At 34.6% G+C, this 19,080-nt stretch overlaps 1 long non-coding RNA gene across 1 annotated transcript; it reads left to right on the forward strand.

Annotated features, from left to right (window-relative positions):
- The first annotated feature begins 2,568 nt into the window (after positions 1 to 2,568).
- LOC104005222 (uncharacterized) lies at positions 2,569 to 18,807 on the forward strand. The gene is made up of 4 exons (XR_008546797.2): positions 2,569 to 2,648; positions 8,825 to 8,949; positions 15,654 to 15,840; positions 17,451 to 18,807. It is a non-coding gene; the product is annotated as an uncharacterized LOC104005222 (long non-coding RNA).
- The last annotated feature ends 273 nt before the right edge of the window (positions 18,808 to 19,080 follow it).

Below are 19,080 nucleotides of genomic sequence, written 5' to 3' on the forward strand. Positions count from 1 at the left end.
CTTGTTTGACCTTACTAGATGATTGGCCTTTTATCACTTTAAAATTTCCTATTTATTTCTAATAATGCTATCTTTAAGTCTACCGTTATTTTTAACCTCCTTGTGTCCTTATATTAAAGGTGTGTCGATTGCAAGCATATACTTATACTATATAGGAGTATATAATTATACTATATAGATTATATATACTATATATATATACAAGGAGTATATAATTATACTATATAGTCTATCTTTTTATTACTTAGCCTAGTTATGTTTAGTATAATTATTAATCTGTTGGAATTTATGTTTACCATCTTATTGTTTTCTATTTGAACCATCTCTCAGTTTATGGAAAGAGGCCTATGCACACATATTCACTTAGTATCTCTCACTAATACTTTAGCCACTTCCTCACAGAAGCCCACCCAACCTCAAGTCTAGATACGATTCCTTTTTGTAGTCATTTTTGTAGTATCGTCTTCTTTTTCCTAAGAGCACATCGCTCAGTTATTTTGTGTGAATATTTAATTAATGTCTGTTTCTTCTTTTAGACTATAATTTGATGATGGTAGGACTTTTTTATTATAAATAAATATTTGTAGCATTAAATTAATATGTAAATTCTGTAACTAATTCTACCTTTCTTTACAATCAAAGGTTAAATAAATACAAACAACTTTCATAAATAATCTACCCATTTCCTTTATGTAGAAGCACATCATCTCACTGAGGAACCACTATTATATTGAGTCTAAATTGTCCTACCATTGATCATGTCAAGCCCTCTCTTCAGGGACTTTGAGAGGCTTTGCAGTTTCCTGCAATAGTGGGTTCATTTCATCACATTTCCTGAGACAACCCTGTTTCTTACACATCCACAGGAAGGGTGAATAGGACTGACCAAGTGCTCATTTATTGCAAATATTTTCCAGATTATTTGGTGCAAATTCCTTTTCTACAATATTCCATTGTCATTTTTAAGTGAACTCGTCAAAGCTAAGGGCTCTGACTCATGAATGTTCACTTTCTTCCTGGATTAAGTAGGCAGTCACAGTAAAAAATGTCTGATGACTCAAAGTTTCTATGAGTGTATTCAAGATTTTTTCTCTTTTGAAAATCACTCTGAGTACAAGCGGAAGAAATAATGATGTGCTATGTGTCCTTCCTGACATCGCTACGTAAACGGTACACTCTTCAGGACTTTTATTCTTTCAGAAATATTCCAGCTTTTCAAGGCCCTTTGATCCATGTTTTAATTAAAGGAAAAAATTATTTCTTTTTATGCATGTACTTTAAGAAAGTTTATACCAATAATTCAAATTAAGCAGAATAAGTACCATGAAAATTAGAGAAAATCAAATCAGGCTAATAAACCTATTGCAAATTACCTGGAGGCTTGACTTGTCCTTGGGTCAAGTTGCATTGTATTAGAATAAATATAATCTGCTGAGTGTAAATGAAAACTCAGGGAATAGGGCAGCCTTATACAAATATCAACAGATATCTTACTCTGCTCACTACAGTCAACAGATTAAAAAATAGATCTTTATGGCACCAGGAGCTTAAAATTTGTGAAATAAATGTTTAGAAAATTTCATTATCTAACTCCTCGAAGAAAGCCCTTCTGCTGTATTTCAACTAGATACTGGACATCACAGCTTCTGGAGTCTATAGGATTTGTCCATGCCAAAAATATTTATGATTTACTTTTCCTCTGAAAGGCTATTGTTGCCATATTGTTGCACAATGGCTTTCTGAGACCAATCAACTTTCTCTAGGGCCCAGGAAGAGTAAAATCAATAGTACACCCCTCAATCATTATCTCAACCGATTTTTGATGGTACTTCTTCACTATACAGTAACCATTCTATTCCTGTGGTAACAAGTTTTTATATTAACACATTGAACACATTAGTTTCTTATCACAAACCCCTCCAACCCACAATAAACTAGGATTTTGATTTTCACATAACAGAACACATTTGCTCATTAAAGATGGAGCAAGGGGTCGGGAGAGAGAGAGAGAGAGCGAGAGAGAGTGAGAGAGAGATTGAGATTTTTCCCAAAGACAATTTAGTTCTTTTTCAAAAAGTAAACTACGGACTCCCACTCCTGTCCATGACAGAATGAATCTGACTAGACTTGCTCTCCCATAGTAAACAAGTAGGAAACCAAACAAAATATATAAAACAATTGTTTTCAGAGATTGGACAACAGACAGTACAGGTGTGTGATTCTGAGGTAAGGGAAGCAAATGATATGATCCCTAAAATAACCTTGGCTTTCTACCTGGAGACATTTTCCAGACCACAATATGGAAAAGAAATCCCAAGCAGAGAATGGTACTATCTCTGAATTAGGGAAATCGTTTCTGAGTTTGGAGAGGCTGAGACTACTAGAATTTTGGGGCAGAGTAAAAAAGGACAGAGCTACGCAGAGAAAAAGCTCCATAAATCTGCACCAGGGTGCCTATGAGTCTTTGTACATTTATAGGGTAAGGCTCTATAAGGAGGCTAAGCAGAAAATAATCACAATGGAAAGAATGACTAATAAGGAGATATTCATTCTAGAATTCTGAGAGCTAGAAGACATATGAGTTTTGACTAATAGGAATGGCGATACTCTGTTGAACTCCTGGGGTATTCAATGGAAGCTTCAAAAAGGTAACTTTTTTTAGTAGAGCTGGAGTGATCTAGAAAAAGGGTACTCAGGTTATATCCTAACATAACATGAAAAATGGAGGAAAAATGAGATGATTCACAAGTGACTTAATTACCAAAAACAATACTCAATACTCTTTAAAGAAAAATCATAAATCATAATATTGCAATGCCTAGGATTTCATAAAAATATTACTAGACATGTGAGAAAGCAGAAAATATGATTCAGAACAAAGAGAACAATCAACTGGTAGAAAAAAACCAGAAATGACAGAGAGAGTGGAATTGGAAGATATTAATTTTAAAATAACTAATATAAATATCTTAAAAGATTTAGAGGAAACTATTAATATAGTCAAGAGAACCTAGAAGATTAATAAAGACAGAAATGGAAAAATAGATAAACAAAACATACATTATCTGTAAAGAAAAATCCACTGAGAAATAAAGAATAGATAGATGTGGCAAAGGGAAAAAAAATCCAGAATAAAACATGGGCAGCAAAAGATTGAAACAAAAATAAACAGATCTTCAGGAACCTGTAGGAAAATGTTTGGCAATTTATTATGTATATAACTGGAGGATCAGAAAAGCAGAACAAAAAAAAGTTAAAAGAATAAATGCCACATTTTTGCAAATTTCATAAAAATTATAAACTCTCAAATCTGAGAAACCCAACACAACTCAAGCAGGATAAACATAAAGAAAACTACACTAAGGCCCATTATAATGTATTTCCATAACCAACAATAAAAAGGAAATCTTGAAGGTAGCAGAGTAGAAGCAAATACGACATACAAACAAAGATAATGACAAAGATATGACAAAGATAAAAATGACCACTGACTTCTCATTAGAAACAGTGAATTCCAGAAGACAATACAATGACATCTTTGAATTGCTGAAATAAAATTATCAACCTAGAATTCGACATCTAGTGACAATATTCTTTAAAGTGATGGTATTTGATTTTAGGTTAAGATTTGTGTGTGTGTCTGTGTGTGGGTACTCACACACACAGACACACACAAATACATATATGTGTATATACACAAATGTATTTATATTTCTATAACAACATATGCATATATTTGTGCACATGCACACATACACATATACTCCATATATATGAAGAGAAGGATTGAATTATAAAACAAATACGGTAAAGTTGTATTGTTTAGGGATTCTGAATGGTGTATAGAATTTTATTTACACTATTTTTGAAATTTTTTGTAAGTCTGAAATTATTTTAAAAATGAAAAGTTAAAAAAACAGAATCAAAGACAAATTTCTGATGAACAAAAGCCTAGTGAATTTTTGGCCATGAGACGTTCATTACATGAAATTACAAAAACGAACTTTTTTAGACTGAAAGAAAATGATGTCAGAGGACAACGTGGATATACACAAAACAATGACTTGGACCAGAAATAGAAATAATGGCAATGAAATAAAAAACAGATGAACAATGTAAAAGTCAATGAAATGCCTGTAATCTCAGCACTTTGGGAGGCTGAGGCAAGTGGATCATGAGGTCAGGAGTTCAAGACCAGCCTGACCAACATAGTGAAACCCCATCTCTACTAAAAATACAAAAAAAAAAGCTGGGCATGGTGGTACATGCCTGTAATCCCAGCTACTCAGGAGGCCGAGGCAGGAGAATTGCTTAATTCGGGAGGCGGAGGTTGCAGTGGGCCAAGATCGCACCACTGCACTCCAGCCTGGGTGGCAGAGTGAAACTCTGTCTCAGAAAAAAGGTAAATAAAACTAAATGCTGGATTTCTGAAAAGATCAATAAAGTTGATAAAGTCTAGATAGACTGATCAAGGAAAAAACAAGAGAGAAAATACATCAATTACCAATATCAGGAATGGAAGAGGGGATACCACTACAAGTTTTACAGACAGTAAAAGCATAATAAGATAATAGTATAAACATTTAATCTCATTGGTTCTCATAATTTTTGATTTCACAGAATTTGTTCCTTTCATATAAGTAGTTGAACTTAATGGCAAAAGCTGGAAAGCCCAGGAGGCAGAGGTTGGAGTGAGTGGACATTGCACCACTGCACTCCAGCCTGGGTGACAGGCAAGAGCTCATCTCAAAAATAAATAAATATTCCTTCTAACATTTATTTATATATATTATATATATTTCTTCTAATATTTATATATATATCTAAATAAATAAATATTCCTTCTAGAAATAGAAGGAAACTTCCTCTAAATGATAAAGTGCATACATGAAACATCCATAACTAACATAGCAGTGGAAGGTTGTTTAGGATTAAGAAAAAACAAGAATGTCAGCTTTCCACTTCTTTTCAACATTTTTCTGGAAGTCCTAGCTCCAGCAGAATAAGGCAAGAAAATATAAGGTATACAGACTGAAAGAGACAAAATAAAATTCTCCTTATTTTCAAGCAATAGAATATGTGTATAGAATATTCTAAGTAATACACATAAAGCTACTGGAATGAATAATTTATCACAATTTCAAAATGCAAAGTCAAACTACAAAATCAAATTATAATTCTATCTTTAAGCAAAAAATAATTGAAATATGAAACAACTGGATGTAAAGTTTTAAAATATTATTTAGTATTTTCAATAATAATTTAACATTTAAAAAATATTCACCTCAAAACATCAAATATTTAGAAATAACTTTTAGTAATGAGATGTACAAGACCTATACACTGAAAACTACAAAACCTACCTGAGAAAATAAAAAAGAAATAAAGAGGCAAACAATGAATTAAAAAATACATTGTTAGAATTTCAATTGTTCTCAAACTAATATGTAGATTTCAAAAAAAGTCACAGTCAATATCTTTTCCTATAGTTCCTTTATAGACATTGTTATGGTGATACTTAAATTTCACACGTAAATGCAAATAACCTTAAAACTAAAGATAGGTTCTAGCAGCTTCTTAATTGCAGCTATCAAATATCAAAATTCCAATACTATCTGGATTGTGACTCAGAGCATGCTATGATGCTTATAAAGAGATAGATCAGTTATGCCATTTCCATCTATTATGGCCATAAATCTAATGCATAATTGGAATTTGAAGCTGTGGCATTTCCTCCACTGCTAATACAATTAAAATCTTGGAAGAATGTTCAAAACTTTAGTTTTTTTTTTCATAATAGAGACAGAATAGGAATGACAAGCAAATGGAAAGCATAATTTCAAGTCTGTCAGTCAGTATTTTAGGAAAACAGAAAATACATCAGAAATTTTAAACAGAACGGAATTCAATACAGGGAATTAGAGCCTGTGGAATTGTTGGAAAGACTGTGATAGTGTTCAGGGAAAGCCCCTGCTGGATTTCCTAAAAAAAAATTTCTAAAACACTGGGAAGTGGAAGAACTGAAGGAACTGCAGGAATCCACTGTTAATGATCATAGTAGAACCAAACTGGGTAATTTTTAGTAGGATGCTCAGAAACTTTCACACCTGCCCATTGCTGCCACAAGACCAATGATGGTTTCTACTTCTGTTTCTCTTCCCAACTATTGAGTAAGTGCCTTTTACGGAAGAAGTGTGACCAGCACTCTGCTGGTAATAGGGATTCTTGGAAATATAGTTTCAAAGCTTCCAACTGCTGTAATATAGGAAAGAAGAGACTATCTGTCACAATAAGACATAGAAATAAGATATGTTGTTCATTTGATAAATATTTGTTAGTACATACTTACAATATGCAAGGGACTACCCTAGGCTGTGAGGGGAGACATTGACACCTGTCCTAAAATAAATTGCAACTTAGAGGCAAAAATAAGACTTGTACCTAAATACTACAGTTGAAGGAAGTATATGGTTAGTGCCACATCTGTAATGTAAACAAAGTGATAACAAAAGTAGAAAAGCATTTATGGAACTCTAAATTTCATGTTGTTCAATTAGTTGCCTAATGTGTTTAATTAGCAATACTCTTAGTATTTACATTGCAAGAAGCATTTGCCATGAAGTAAATAAATCTCTGTTTATCTATTGCCAGTTGCATGCTTCCCTTAAGACAATTGAGCTATTGCTGGATGTTGAGTTTGTAGATTAACTGTAATTTAGTAGAACTCTCCTATTCCAGAGTTCAGATCTGAGTTATGCACATTGAGGCACTTAATTTTGTCAGTTCACTGAGGAATTAACATGTCCCAGGGTCTAAGTTATACTAAGCAACACTTAACAAATAAATGTGTACACCAGAAGGTCATGTTTTCATTTACCTTGGGAAGTCTGTCTAACCAGATAACTGGTTGTATAAATAGGGCAAAACTTTTTAATAGGGAGAGCTAGTACCCAGGGAGTCATTTTAAGACTACTCATTCCCTGGACTCAGTTGTATACTTGCTGAAGTGACAATTGTCTTAGTAGACAATACATACACTGAATAGACAGAGAAGGACCCTAAATCCTTGCTTTAGAGTAGTACAATGGAATACTGACAAATTCTTATTCAGAAACATACTTTCTACGCTCACACAAAACACTATATTTGTGTTTGTGACTGCCATCAGCATAGAATAATTTCCAGGGTTTCAGTCTATTGCATATTAGTTTTATTTTTGATTGGCATCTGCCTGGTGATATTTAGTAACACCCTGGTTTTGTTTATAAAACTTCTCCTATTGTGGGTTAACTCTGCAGATGGCTTATTGTATTAATTTTCTGTAGTTTCTTACTAGCTACAGTTTCAGAGGGTGATATTCCCAACAGGTGTCAAAATTTTAGAGTTGTGCCTCATTTGTCATTTAGAGATGCAGATATATTGACTGTAGTAAATACAGAGAGTTAAGAGTAGTAATTATAACCATAAATAGTGTCTGGATATTTTGGAGTTATTCTTAATAAAGGTTATAAAACATTTCAAAGCTGCTTTGTATTATTTTACAAATGGAACACACACTGCTTCTTAATAGTCATGCAGATGTAAAAAATTACTCTCATTATTCAAACAGAGAAAAGTGACACCATATTGTAAAATGTTATTTTTATCTCAGCAAAGGGTTAGAAACAGTTTCATTCTGATCCCCAACCTTTTATTCTACTTAAACTCTCCGTTCATATGTAGTGATGTAGATAACTATTTTAAGTTACTAACAGTTTGTGATTTTTGTCCCTTTCGCTCTTTGCAATGATAATTGGCTAATTAGAGAGTTGATCATTCACAAAAAAAACACAGCCCTGTTGAGAAGCTGGCTTTAGATATGGAAATGTACTAATATATTAAAAAGGATAATTTTGAATGTGTTTTTCTCCTAAAATTCAAGTGTTACTGCTTTTTCTTGTCTTTACTACTAAAAGGTCATCAATGACACATTTTAAATACACTAAAAAGTAAACTATGACTAATTTGTTTTATAAACCTTATACTTTAATGTTTGCTCACATTTTAAAAATGTGCCACTCTCATGTATGCATAAAACCTTGGCTCAATCAACTATGACATTAACATTTGGTTTCATCTTTACATGTGGCCATTAGCACATTAAGTTTTAAGAATCATAGAATCTCCTTCAGATATTTTTATGGGAAAGGCACACTTACTCAAAGAGTATAGATTGAGAATATCCTTTTGCAAACTATGTATAGGATACTAAATAGAATTATGTTTCTTAGCCCATGGTTCTATGGTTGTATAAAAACAAAGGTTTGGCCAGGCACGGTGGCTCATGCCTGTCCCAGCACTTTAGGGGGCTGAGGCAGACGGATCACGAGGTCAAGAGATCAAGACCATCCTGGCCAACATGGTGAAACCCTGTCTCTACTAAAAACATAAAAATTAGCTGGGTGTGGTGGTGTGCACCTGTAGTCCCAGCTACTCTGGAGGCTGAGGCAGGAGAATGGCATGAACCTGGGAGGCAGAGGTTGCAGTGAGCTGAGTTCGTGCCACTGCACTCCAGCCTGGGTGACAGAGTAAGACTCCATCTCAAAAAAAAAAACAAACAACAAACAACAACAACAACAAAAAAGGTTTTTGTGTGTGTGTTTGTTTATAAACCAAAATCTACAATGAATCCAAGGTCTTTGAAGTTGATCACTCTGCAAATAATTTTTTCTGTTTATTAATTTCCTTCTCGTAACATTTTTACATGGGCATCTACTAATTTTAAGGCAATATTCATTTATTTTAAAAATTAGTCTATTATTTGTTATGTGCTTGCATTTTACAGATATTACCTCATTTGATCTTTGTATACACCTCATTAGATACTGACAGCTATTCAACAAATAAAGAAAAAGAAGCATAGAAAATTTGGATAACTTACTAAAGTCATTGAGACAACAGACAGCCAAGGTAGGAACTGAACCTATGTCTGGTTCCAAAGTTTATGTTCTTAGTCACTTTGTTCTATAATCAAGCACAACTATGGATCAGTTACTTTAATGGAAGACAAAAATAAATATGATATGCAATGGTACTTAGCTTAAGAAATATACTCTCATTTTGAAAAGGGTAACACATTTTTTGGTTTGCTTTAGGCAGGTCAGGATCAATGTTGCATTGATTTTAGTGCCTGAAATTGTAATGTCTCTTAGCTTTCTCTCCTTATATGTCCAAATAGAGCCCATTTTAAGAGATTTTTTAACATAGGGGAATCAGCAGCCAAGTTGCATGACCCAACCATCTTGAAGACAATTTTTTAGACTGAAGTGAGCCTCTGACCCATGGCATCCTACATAAAGGCTGGTCACAGTCTAGAAGAGGTCTGGCTCAAAGGCTTATTCCATAGCAATGACAATAATGACTTAGGCCAATCATATAGTCTCTCTTGAGAAAGTCTGAATGAAGATGTGAAAAAAGAGATTGTCAGGTAGTGGCCTGAACAGGAATACCTAGTTTTGGGAGCAGAACCTAAAAGGTGACTAGGGAGAAGCAGAAAGAGAAGGCAACTAAGTCACACTTATATAATGATGAACCTACAGGACACATGAACAAATTTCTGTTGCTGAGGCACCTTTAATTACAATCTGGTAACTAGAGTTGCTTAAAAGGGCAAGGACAATAGAGAAGAGAGAGGAGGATCAAGGATGCTAACAAAGAAGCAAGTTCATGAGTACTTGCCCATCTCTTCCTTTAATTCTCCTGATGAATGTTTCCATCTTTTAAATTCAGCACACTGGGTTCAATTCCCAGCTGCATTACCTACTAACTTTGTTACCTTAAGCTAATCCTGTTTGAGACAATTTACCAATAAATACAATGGACAACACAGCTATTATGTGATAGTTTCTGCCAAATGATAGGCCTGCTAGAAACATTACTTCAAAGTGCATGTAAAACAAGGAATTCTACACTGGGGCTCCTGTTCACCAGGAGGCTCTATTCCTGCTTATTCTGTCCTTCTTTCTCCTCCCTCATATCTTCCCTCATTTCTCTTTGTATTGACAATAGAGGTGAGCTCAGTCAAATTTCCCTCATTCCAATCCTCTTCTAAACTTCCCTGCAAGTCTTCTGTATTTTCATTCTATTTAAGACTATTCTCTTTTGAAAGGACTCTTAAATAGGAGAATGCCAGTAAACCTAATATGTTCCATATCTCCTTTTATTAGACTTCTAGTCATCTTTTAAGCTCATTTCCAAGAAGTTTTCTATAATTACTCCCATCAGCTTTATTCAGTATATCCACATTGTCCCTTATACCATAATTATTGGTGAGACACTATCTTGTCACCCCATCAACATGGCACTCTCCTTGAAGGCAGAAACAGTATCTTACTTATTTTGCCTCTCTATAAGTACACAACACAGTGCCTGGCACATAGGAGTTCTTTAATAAATATCTGTGTGGAAATGCAAAGTGCTGAGCCATAGGAAAGGCTTTCCAAACACAGCAGTTACCAATTCCATAGGACAAGGAAGTACTTGAGCTGGTTTTGCTGATATCAGTCCTCCTGTCTTTTCTAGATGTGGGAGATTCATACTCATTGTGCATGTGTGGCTGCTTTGCCACAACCCCGGAGTACAGGTGCAGATATTAGCATTGAGCAGATTTGCACAAGCAAGAACTCTTCAATTTGTCATGAAAAGCTAGGATTCCAAGAAGGGAGGTGATAAGTTGAAAAATTAGGGGGAAATATGTTGTTAAGAAGAATCTGGCACACCCCTTCCCCACCTCCATATTAATGAAATGGAAAGGGTGGGGGAAGGAAATGTTATGCTCTACATTGGCAGGAAAATTGTGCGTGTCCTGCGAGCAGATGAACATGGGACTGTGAACAGGAAGCTGATTATTCCAACACATTATATTTCTCACTGGAAATATCATCCTGGAGGAAAAGTCCAACATCTCTACTTTTGGAGCACCTACGGCTCTAACTTTCTACATAATATTGGACTGAAGATAATGATGAAGGGTTTTTAAAATAGGATAGATAGATACTTGTTCCATGTGTGTATTCAGCCCAACACTAACCCCCATTTACCATTACCAACATTTCCTGGGAGCTCCCTCTTTTTAACTTTCTCTCCATTTCAGCTAGAGTAGCAGATTTTTACTCCTGCCCAAAGTGGAGCATCCCCTCTTTGCTACCATTAACCAGTGTCAGTCCACTCTCTAGTCACATTTGATTGTCCTCAAAGTAGGAAAGAAGCAGGAACTGAAGCAATTAGACCAATAAGAATATAATTTTCTAAAACTGGGATTGAGATGGGAGAAGATTTGCTCTGCCGTGTAAGAATTGGGAGATTCCCTTTAGCCAAACTTTTCACACTATGAACCAGAGAAGCAGAGAAAGCTAAACTAGAACTGAAGTAATAATGAGTAAGAATGAAGTAGCTATAATGAGAGAAGAAAGATGGAGAGAGAGAGGGAGAGAATATTTGAATCCTTGGTTGCAAATCATTTCTAAAGATTATTTGTTTTCCATTGCTTGCCTTATGAGACACCCCCATACTCTTAAATACGTATCTTTCCCCCCTAAAGAGAACTGAAATTGTTTTCTGTTAAACAAAATTAAACAAGTCTTAAGTATTTCCATTTCAGATCACATCAGTTTCAGTCTGTCTGAAAATGACCACAGCAGCCCCCTCTCATCTTTAAAATGGAACAGTTCCTTGTCTACCCAGGATTAAAAACCTAATCAAAGTTAGCCTCAAATGCAACCCTCTAAAGATTATTAGAGCTGAACCATTAAAAAAAAGTCAAAGGTAACAGCTGTAAAGGTTTTTCAAAAAAATAATGTTTAATAAATCACAGAAGCAAAAAATGTCGTGCAGTAAGTAAAAACAGCCACCTTCATCAATCAATAAAACAAGGTTGTTTTTAAAAATTCTACAACAGTAGCTTAAAAAAAAGATTTGTGTTTAAAGCTCTGCTGAGCAGTGGCCTCCCTAGTTCCCACAAGGAGGGTGGTATTTTGAAAAAGGTAAGACACAGGTGTGCATCGTTTGAAATGGAATTTATTAACAGGTTGTATTATTTTACTCTGCCTCCATGGAACATCACAATGGACTGATAAGCTGCCACATTTCAGGCAGAGGGAGGCACATAAACAAAAGTTTTAAAATGAAAAAGCTGTGGGGCTAGGAACATACACAATATGCCCCATGCCAGCTGATTTATGCAGTAGGAAAGGAGAAAAGATGATCTTTTCTTAATTTCAGTGCATTTTCAGTGTGATAGAGCACTGAATTCAGTCACTAACCCCATTAAATTACTTGGCAAGGGCTGGACCCTATTTTTCTTTGGAAAAAAGGTGCCAGGGCAATAAGATAATTTGCAGTTCTGGGTTTCTAATATACAATATTCTGACCATTTAAAACAGTTTTTGTAGGAAATATTTTATAGTTAGAGAAATAGTTTTTGACATTTTGGGGGGAAAAGAACAATGGGCCGTTTACAGGTCTACACAGCAGATTAATGAATCTAATTGAGTCTGTAGGGAAATGTTTCAGTTCAACTACTGGAACTAATTTATACATTCACTACATCGTAATAAGTCAATTTAAGTTTCTGGAAATAAAACTGGATATCCTGGGTATAGATTTGAACTATAAATTTCTGCAAGAAAGGAGTCTGTGTGTTCATTATACATTGTAAAATTACCATATGGACCTGTCAACACTTCTTAGCACAGCTTTGTAATAATGTCATTTAGTTTAACATTGTAATGTGCCAACTGAATTAATGTGTATGACACAAAGCATGCCTCCCTCTCAACCTCTGCTTCTGGGGAGCTGTGCAACTTTTAAAGATTTTTCTCAAGGCAAGAACCTCCTGCATTTGCACAGAGAACTTCAAGATGATGATTGAGTGTAATCACATTTACTGTGAGCTGCTGAAAAACAGGCTACAGGGCTCTGATGCCTAAGCTTTCCAAAAATATGCAAGCTCTACAAATGGGAATAAATCTCTACCTGAGAAACCTTACTTTACAGCCAACACTAATCTACAATTAGTTAGCAATAGCTTCTTTAATCATCTTTTTTAATTGTGGAAAACCCCTTAAGATGGAGAGTTGATAAAATGCTCTACACATAATAATACTTGGTGTTACCATATTACTCAAAACTCTGTCCTCAATCTGGATATTTATAACATGAATATGGCAATATCTTTCATCCAGATATTAATAGAACATGACATAATATAACTCTGAAAAGAAATATAGGAAAGAAAGGAAAATAGGAAATTAGAAAAATGATCCCTAATATTAACCATGTATAATATCATTTACATGTATAATCTAACATAATTCTCAAAATCCATTTTATATGGTCTTTCTTTATATTATTAATATAGAATTGAGTTGGGTTGGGTTTTTAAAACATTCTTTCTCAGAAACAGAAAACAGTAAATAAGCATAATTTCTGGAAAAATAGACAGCAATTTACAGGATTTTTGTAAAGGTAAGTTCTCTGTTAATTAGCATTCCCAAATTTTGATGCAACTTGCCTAATAGTTACATATGTCTATTTTATCTTTTTCCTATAAAAAAAGCACATAGCTGTCAAACTGAATGAATGGCAGAGGATCCACAAAATTTGTCAAAGAATTTTTCAAGACAGTTGTGTAGAGGACAAGCCTAAATAGTTAAGATTGGTATGGGTGGTAAGGGGTGTGGCCGGGGGGGGGAGCACTATTGCTTTTTGCTTTTCTTACAACTTTCACCATAGCCACAGTCAAAGGAGCCGATCAAGACTTCAAGCCAGCAAAATACACATCTAACTTCCGGGCCTTTGAACTTTCGTCATGGGCCTTGGCTGGTCCCTTTCAAGGTATTAATCAACAATTACAGCCTGATTTAGATCATGGAGACTACAACTAGGGCATAGAGCACTAGAACAAGTGAGGAGCCCAAACCAAGTACACGGAGCACCACAGCAAGAAAACTGAAGTTCAAATTTCTACTTTAAATTGTAGAAACACAGAGGAAAGAGAAATAACAGGCTGAGTGCAGGCTTGGTGTGGAGTTCAAGCAGAGGCTTCTGAGATTTCTGTGAAGAAGTCAAACTTCCTTGGTCATTTCATATTTGGTGTTTGTATGTGTCAAGCTAGTTTATAGGTTCAAATCTGAGGCAAAGAGCATTTCTCTACTTATTTGATGTATTTTCTTCTCAGGATACAGTGTGGTATCCTGTTTATTCAGGACCTTCTGTAGTTTCTCTCCCTATCAGGTATGATTTCTTCAGGGAGCACTTGGACCTTTTCTAAAACTCATCTCTATCAAAGACTTACAACAGATTCCTTTACTTAGAGTTTAACTCTGCACAATGACAGCTAGCTAATCAGATAAACATCTGTACTAGTACATTCATAAGTGCTTACATGATAGTGTATTGCTCTTCTAAGGGATAAATAATTTTTTAATGTTACTGTCTTAATCCAAACAATGGTTAGGAACAAATTTTCATACAAATGAGGACTTATGAAGCTCTTACAGTCATATAAAGGAGAAAAAATCCAGTATCTCACTAAGATTTGTCATGAAGCATACTATATTTCTACATGATATTTATATGGGAAATAAAATCCTAAAGTCAGTATGTCCTATTCAGATCCCTGCTCTGCCACTTACTATTGATCAAACTTTAATTATACAACCTCTCTACATCTCAGTTTTTTCATACATACAAGTGGTATAGTAATAATAGCTACATTATATGGTTGTTGTGAAGATAAAATTAGTCAAGTAATTTAATTAACTGGAAAAGCACTGGTTCTAGATAAGTGTTAGTAATTATCATTATTATGGGTAGAGAGTATGGTATATTGGTTAAGGACTCTGGCTCTGGCATTAGACATCTATGTTCAACTCCAAGTTTTTGCTACATATAGGAGGTTGGAGAAACTATTCAGTCTCTCTACATCTCAGTTTCTACATCGGCCAAATGGCTTATGAGAATTGTAAAGGTAAGAAAGACTGGATGACGCCATTTAATCTGCCTTAAGTGATGTAGAAAAAGATATGATCGTATACTATTGGGGTGATAATTTATGGCCTCGGAGGAGGTAAAAGGGCATATTGCACAGTCTACTTGTGAGCAATCACTTTGCTGAGCCCACAGTGATGATGTCAAGTTGAGGCCAAACTCAAGTTAGCCAAGTGAACCTCACTTAGCCAAGTTAACTCTGTGGGTCAGGTCTATTCCTCATACATTCACAAGAGAGAACACCAGCAGTGATCTGCAAATGCTTCAAATAATACCTGAGGAGTGAAAATAGTACCATAATAATGTTTTGCGGTTGCCTTCTGTTTCTATGTTATGGGCCATCTCTCTCATTGGCTTTAAAGAAAGAGAAGTGTGGAAAGATTGCACACCACCACCACCACTAAACTGAAACAAATATAATTTCTAGCAAAGTTGAATTTCCACATGATCATGTTTAAAAATCACAAAGTAAGTCTGGCTCTAAAATGTATTTGAGCAATTTACCCCATTTGAGAACTCTCTAGGTTTGAAATCTCATATTGGAGCATGACTGCTGTGGCTTGGTTTTCCACATTTATCAGTGTGGGGGCACTGGCCATGATTCTTCTTTCCTTTGTCCTCCCCAGGCATTGGCACAGTCTTTGGACATGTAAATCATGGAGAAGGAAGAGGCTGATTGTTATCCATGATTAGGCAGTGCAGATATAGCTCAATATTCCAAATGGGATGTTTTGGCCTTGGAGTTAAGTTCCAAGAGCATTATAAAATAATCACCTGTATAGGAAGTCCTGACTTAACTCTATTAACAACTTCGTAAGTATAAGAACAATTATCGTACTATTTCATTTTGATAAATTTGTATTCTATTTTTAGCATTTTATAAGACATACATCTCTTTTGTTTTCTGATAATGATAAATGGAGATAAAAGTAAAGAATCATTTTCCTTCTCTTGATTACATTTGCACTTTCCCATTCCAACTTCTCCTACTCCTGACTACACCTGTCTTCAATATACGCCTAGCTTTTTCCTTTAACCAATGTAATTTGTTCAAATTGTCCTTTACAAACTTTAAGAAAGCCTATTTGGTATATATGAGGCAACGCAAGGCTTTAAAATACTTAGCATTTCTATGATACAGCTCATTTCCAATGCACTTTAAAAATATTAGCTAATTAATTAATTAGTTCCTGATTACAAGGTGGCAGAAGTTCAAGGAGAAAATTGACACATTTCTCTACCTTTATAAAGAAAACTTGTTTATATTAGAGAATATCATTTCTTTTTTGAGTAATATGTTCTGTTGTAAAAAATGTTATGTGTTTTTGCTAGAACTAGGTATAATAATCATTAAAAATGAATAATAGTAATAATACTAGTATAAATACAACAATATTTTTCAAGGTGGATACATATTTGTTAGACTCTGCTCCTTAAGAACAGGAGCTGTCTTGTTCTCCTTTGTGGCTTGGCACCTAACAGTCCCTGGCCTGGAAAATATAAATACACTAATTTATAGGAGATGAAATCTAATTTGTAAGCTTTGTTTCATACAATGATAAACAATATAAGAACCAATGCAAAACAGCATTACTCCACATAAAAAGGAAAGCAAGGAACACAACAGTGTGGTTAATTTTCTAATCACAAAGTTATGTCTACAAGCCATTAATCCTCAGGAAGCAAACTGAAAAAAAATTACCAAATTTGAGCATAATTTGTGTGTAAAAAGAGAATAGATTTCGCTTTTGATGTCATTTCATACAAGGAGCAATCAAGTTCATTCAAACATAGGTTCAAATATATTTTCTTAAAATAGTTACCCTAATATTGTAACAGTTGAATTGGTTGAAAGTGTAATTCCTCCTTATCCATCTGATGTCAAACAGCTAGATATTTCAAATTGACCTTTTAGTTTTACACGAGTTCCTGATTTGAGATAAACACAAAACTAGGCTGCCCGTACACATAAACAGTGTAATTTCTTTTGATAGCCAAATCCTGTATTTAACAGCAAAGACAAAGTGATGGATATATTTTTAAAATTTAGAGATAAAATCATAATTTTATACAGTAAGTCATAATCCAAGATATGTGATTTCTATTTGGGAAGACAAAGTTCTGCTTATCCTCTCTTACTGAGCAAAACCAAACAACTGATAATTTATTCTGGCATATAATAGCTAAGAAATATAAGCACACGGATTGCAAAAGCTATCCAAAAATTTGAATTTATAAGCTTACCTATAGGCATTTCTTTTTTTCACACAAGGAGAAAAATAGATGTTAAATCCAGCAGTGGCTATTAAGATATTTTTTTGCTCTCTGAACTCTTTGAAAAGATGATAAAAATTTCTAAAACTTTTCTTCAGATAAAATTATATAAAAATAATACGAATACAACATTTTGCACTTTATTTCAGGAAAGTCACATACCTGAAGATGATCCTGCATGTCCATAGAGCCTAGGTCCCTCAAAAGATGGTGTTGCAATGACAGAAATTGAGACATCAAGAGAACGTTTAGCAGAATAAGTTAGTTAAGATGTAGGTGTGTCAAAAGTTTCAGGTGTCAGTAAACATCAAAAGAAAATGTAGCAGTAGCTAGAAATTTCCAGGCTGAAGATGAAGGTTAAAGCTAAAGATAGACTATTTTTGTCATCTACATGGAAGATGATGGCTAAAGCTATAAGAGTGAATGACATCAGCAAGGAAGAAAATACAGGAATAAGGAAGAAGAGATGGTGAAATGGCTACTTGTAAGGAGTGGGAGAAAGAATAAATGAGAAGAAAATGAAGAATGTGTGGCCAAGAACATAGGAGAAAAGCCAGGAAGATCAATGTCTTATCAACAGACAGATTTGAGCAGCAGGTACTCAACAGAGCTTAAGAAAAACAAATATTGAGAACAGAGTAAGGACTATTTCATTTGGTGAATAGGAGATTTCTATTGAACTAGAATAGCTAGGTAACTACATTTTCATGGGTTAAAAAGAGAAGAGGAGAAAGAACAGTGAGGAAGAGAACCCATTGTATTATTGAGGAATTTTGAAGTCAAATAAAAAAGAGACGTGAGTGGAATGACATAATTCTAGAGATAAGTGAAGCTGGAATACATATAAAGAAAATGGAGAATGTTACATGCTTGGAAGGAAGGAGTGAGTCTTAGAAATTAAGGGAGCAAGTTCCTTCAAGACAGATGAAACGTAATGAGCAACAGAATGAACTAGATATGATAATGATGCAAAACTCTTCTTTGTTACATATAGGCTGGGAGAAGGGTCCACACAAAAATTCTGAGATGGAGATGATGGCTAAAGTTAGAGTTCACATTGGATGACTTTGAACTCAGTAAACTAGGTGAATTTGCCAGAAGATATGAAGCTGTGGGAACTTGGAAGCCCAGGACACTATGATATTGATTACAGGGAAATAGTTTGAAAATATCACAAGATTACAAGCAGCTGTAAGTGTCTTGACTAGCGAAAGACCTTGGATTTGTAGAGCATCAGTCTATGTATGTCTACAACAATATTCATCAATTTTATTAATCCAAGACTGGGTATTAGAACAGGCAGGGAGTTAGGAGAACTTGGTATTGACAGGGGCAATGTCAGTCAGCAACATGGCAGCATGCAAAGAACTTTGGTCTGTGAGATCAGGAATCTAGGTTCTGGGTTCATTCATTACATTGTCCTAGGCTAATAACTTTCTTCTTTCACTCTTATGTCTTCATTTGTAAACTGGAGATGCTAGACTATGTAATTTCAAATATGGTTTCAAATGGAAAGAAAATCTTATTCTTGAGGCAAAGCAGAGTTGCAGAAAGAGCAACATCTTTGTGGTCAGGCTTTACTCTCTACTTCTGCCACTTTATCGTCTGTGACCCTGAGAAAGTTACTTCTTTGCACCTCAGTTTCCTCATCCATAAAATGGTGAAAAGAGTAAGTTATGGGAAAATGTTAAAGATAAAATTTGAATAGTAGTCATCAATAATTGCAATAATTGTTTATTTGATTATATTGATTTGATTTTTTTTTTTTTTTTTGAGACA

This window comes from Pan troglodytes, chromosome 13, assembly GCF_028858775.2.
Source record: "Pan troglodytes isolate AG18354 chromosome 13, NHGRI_mPanTro3-v2.0_pri, whole genome shotgun sequence".
In the NCBI taxonomy this organism is placed as follows: domain Eukaryota; kingdom Metazoa; phylum Chordata; class Mammalia; order Primates; family Hominidae; genus Pan; species Pan troglodytes.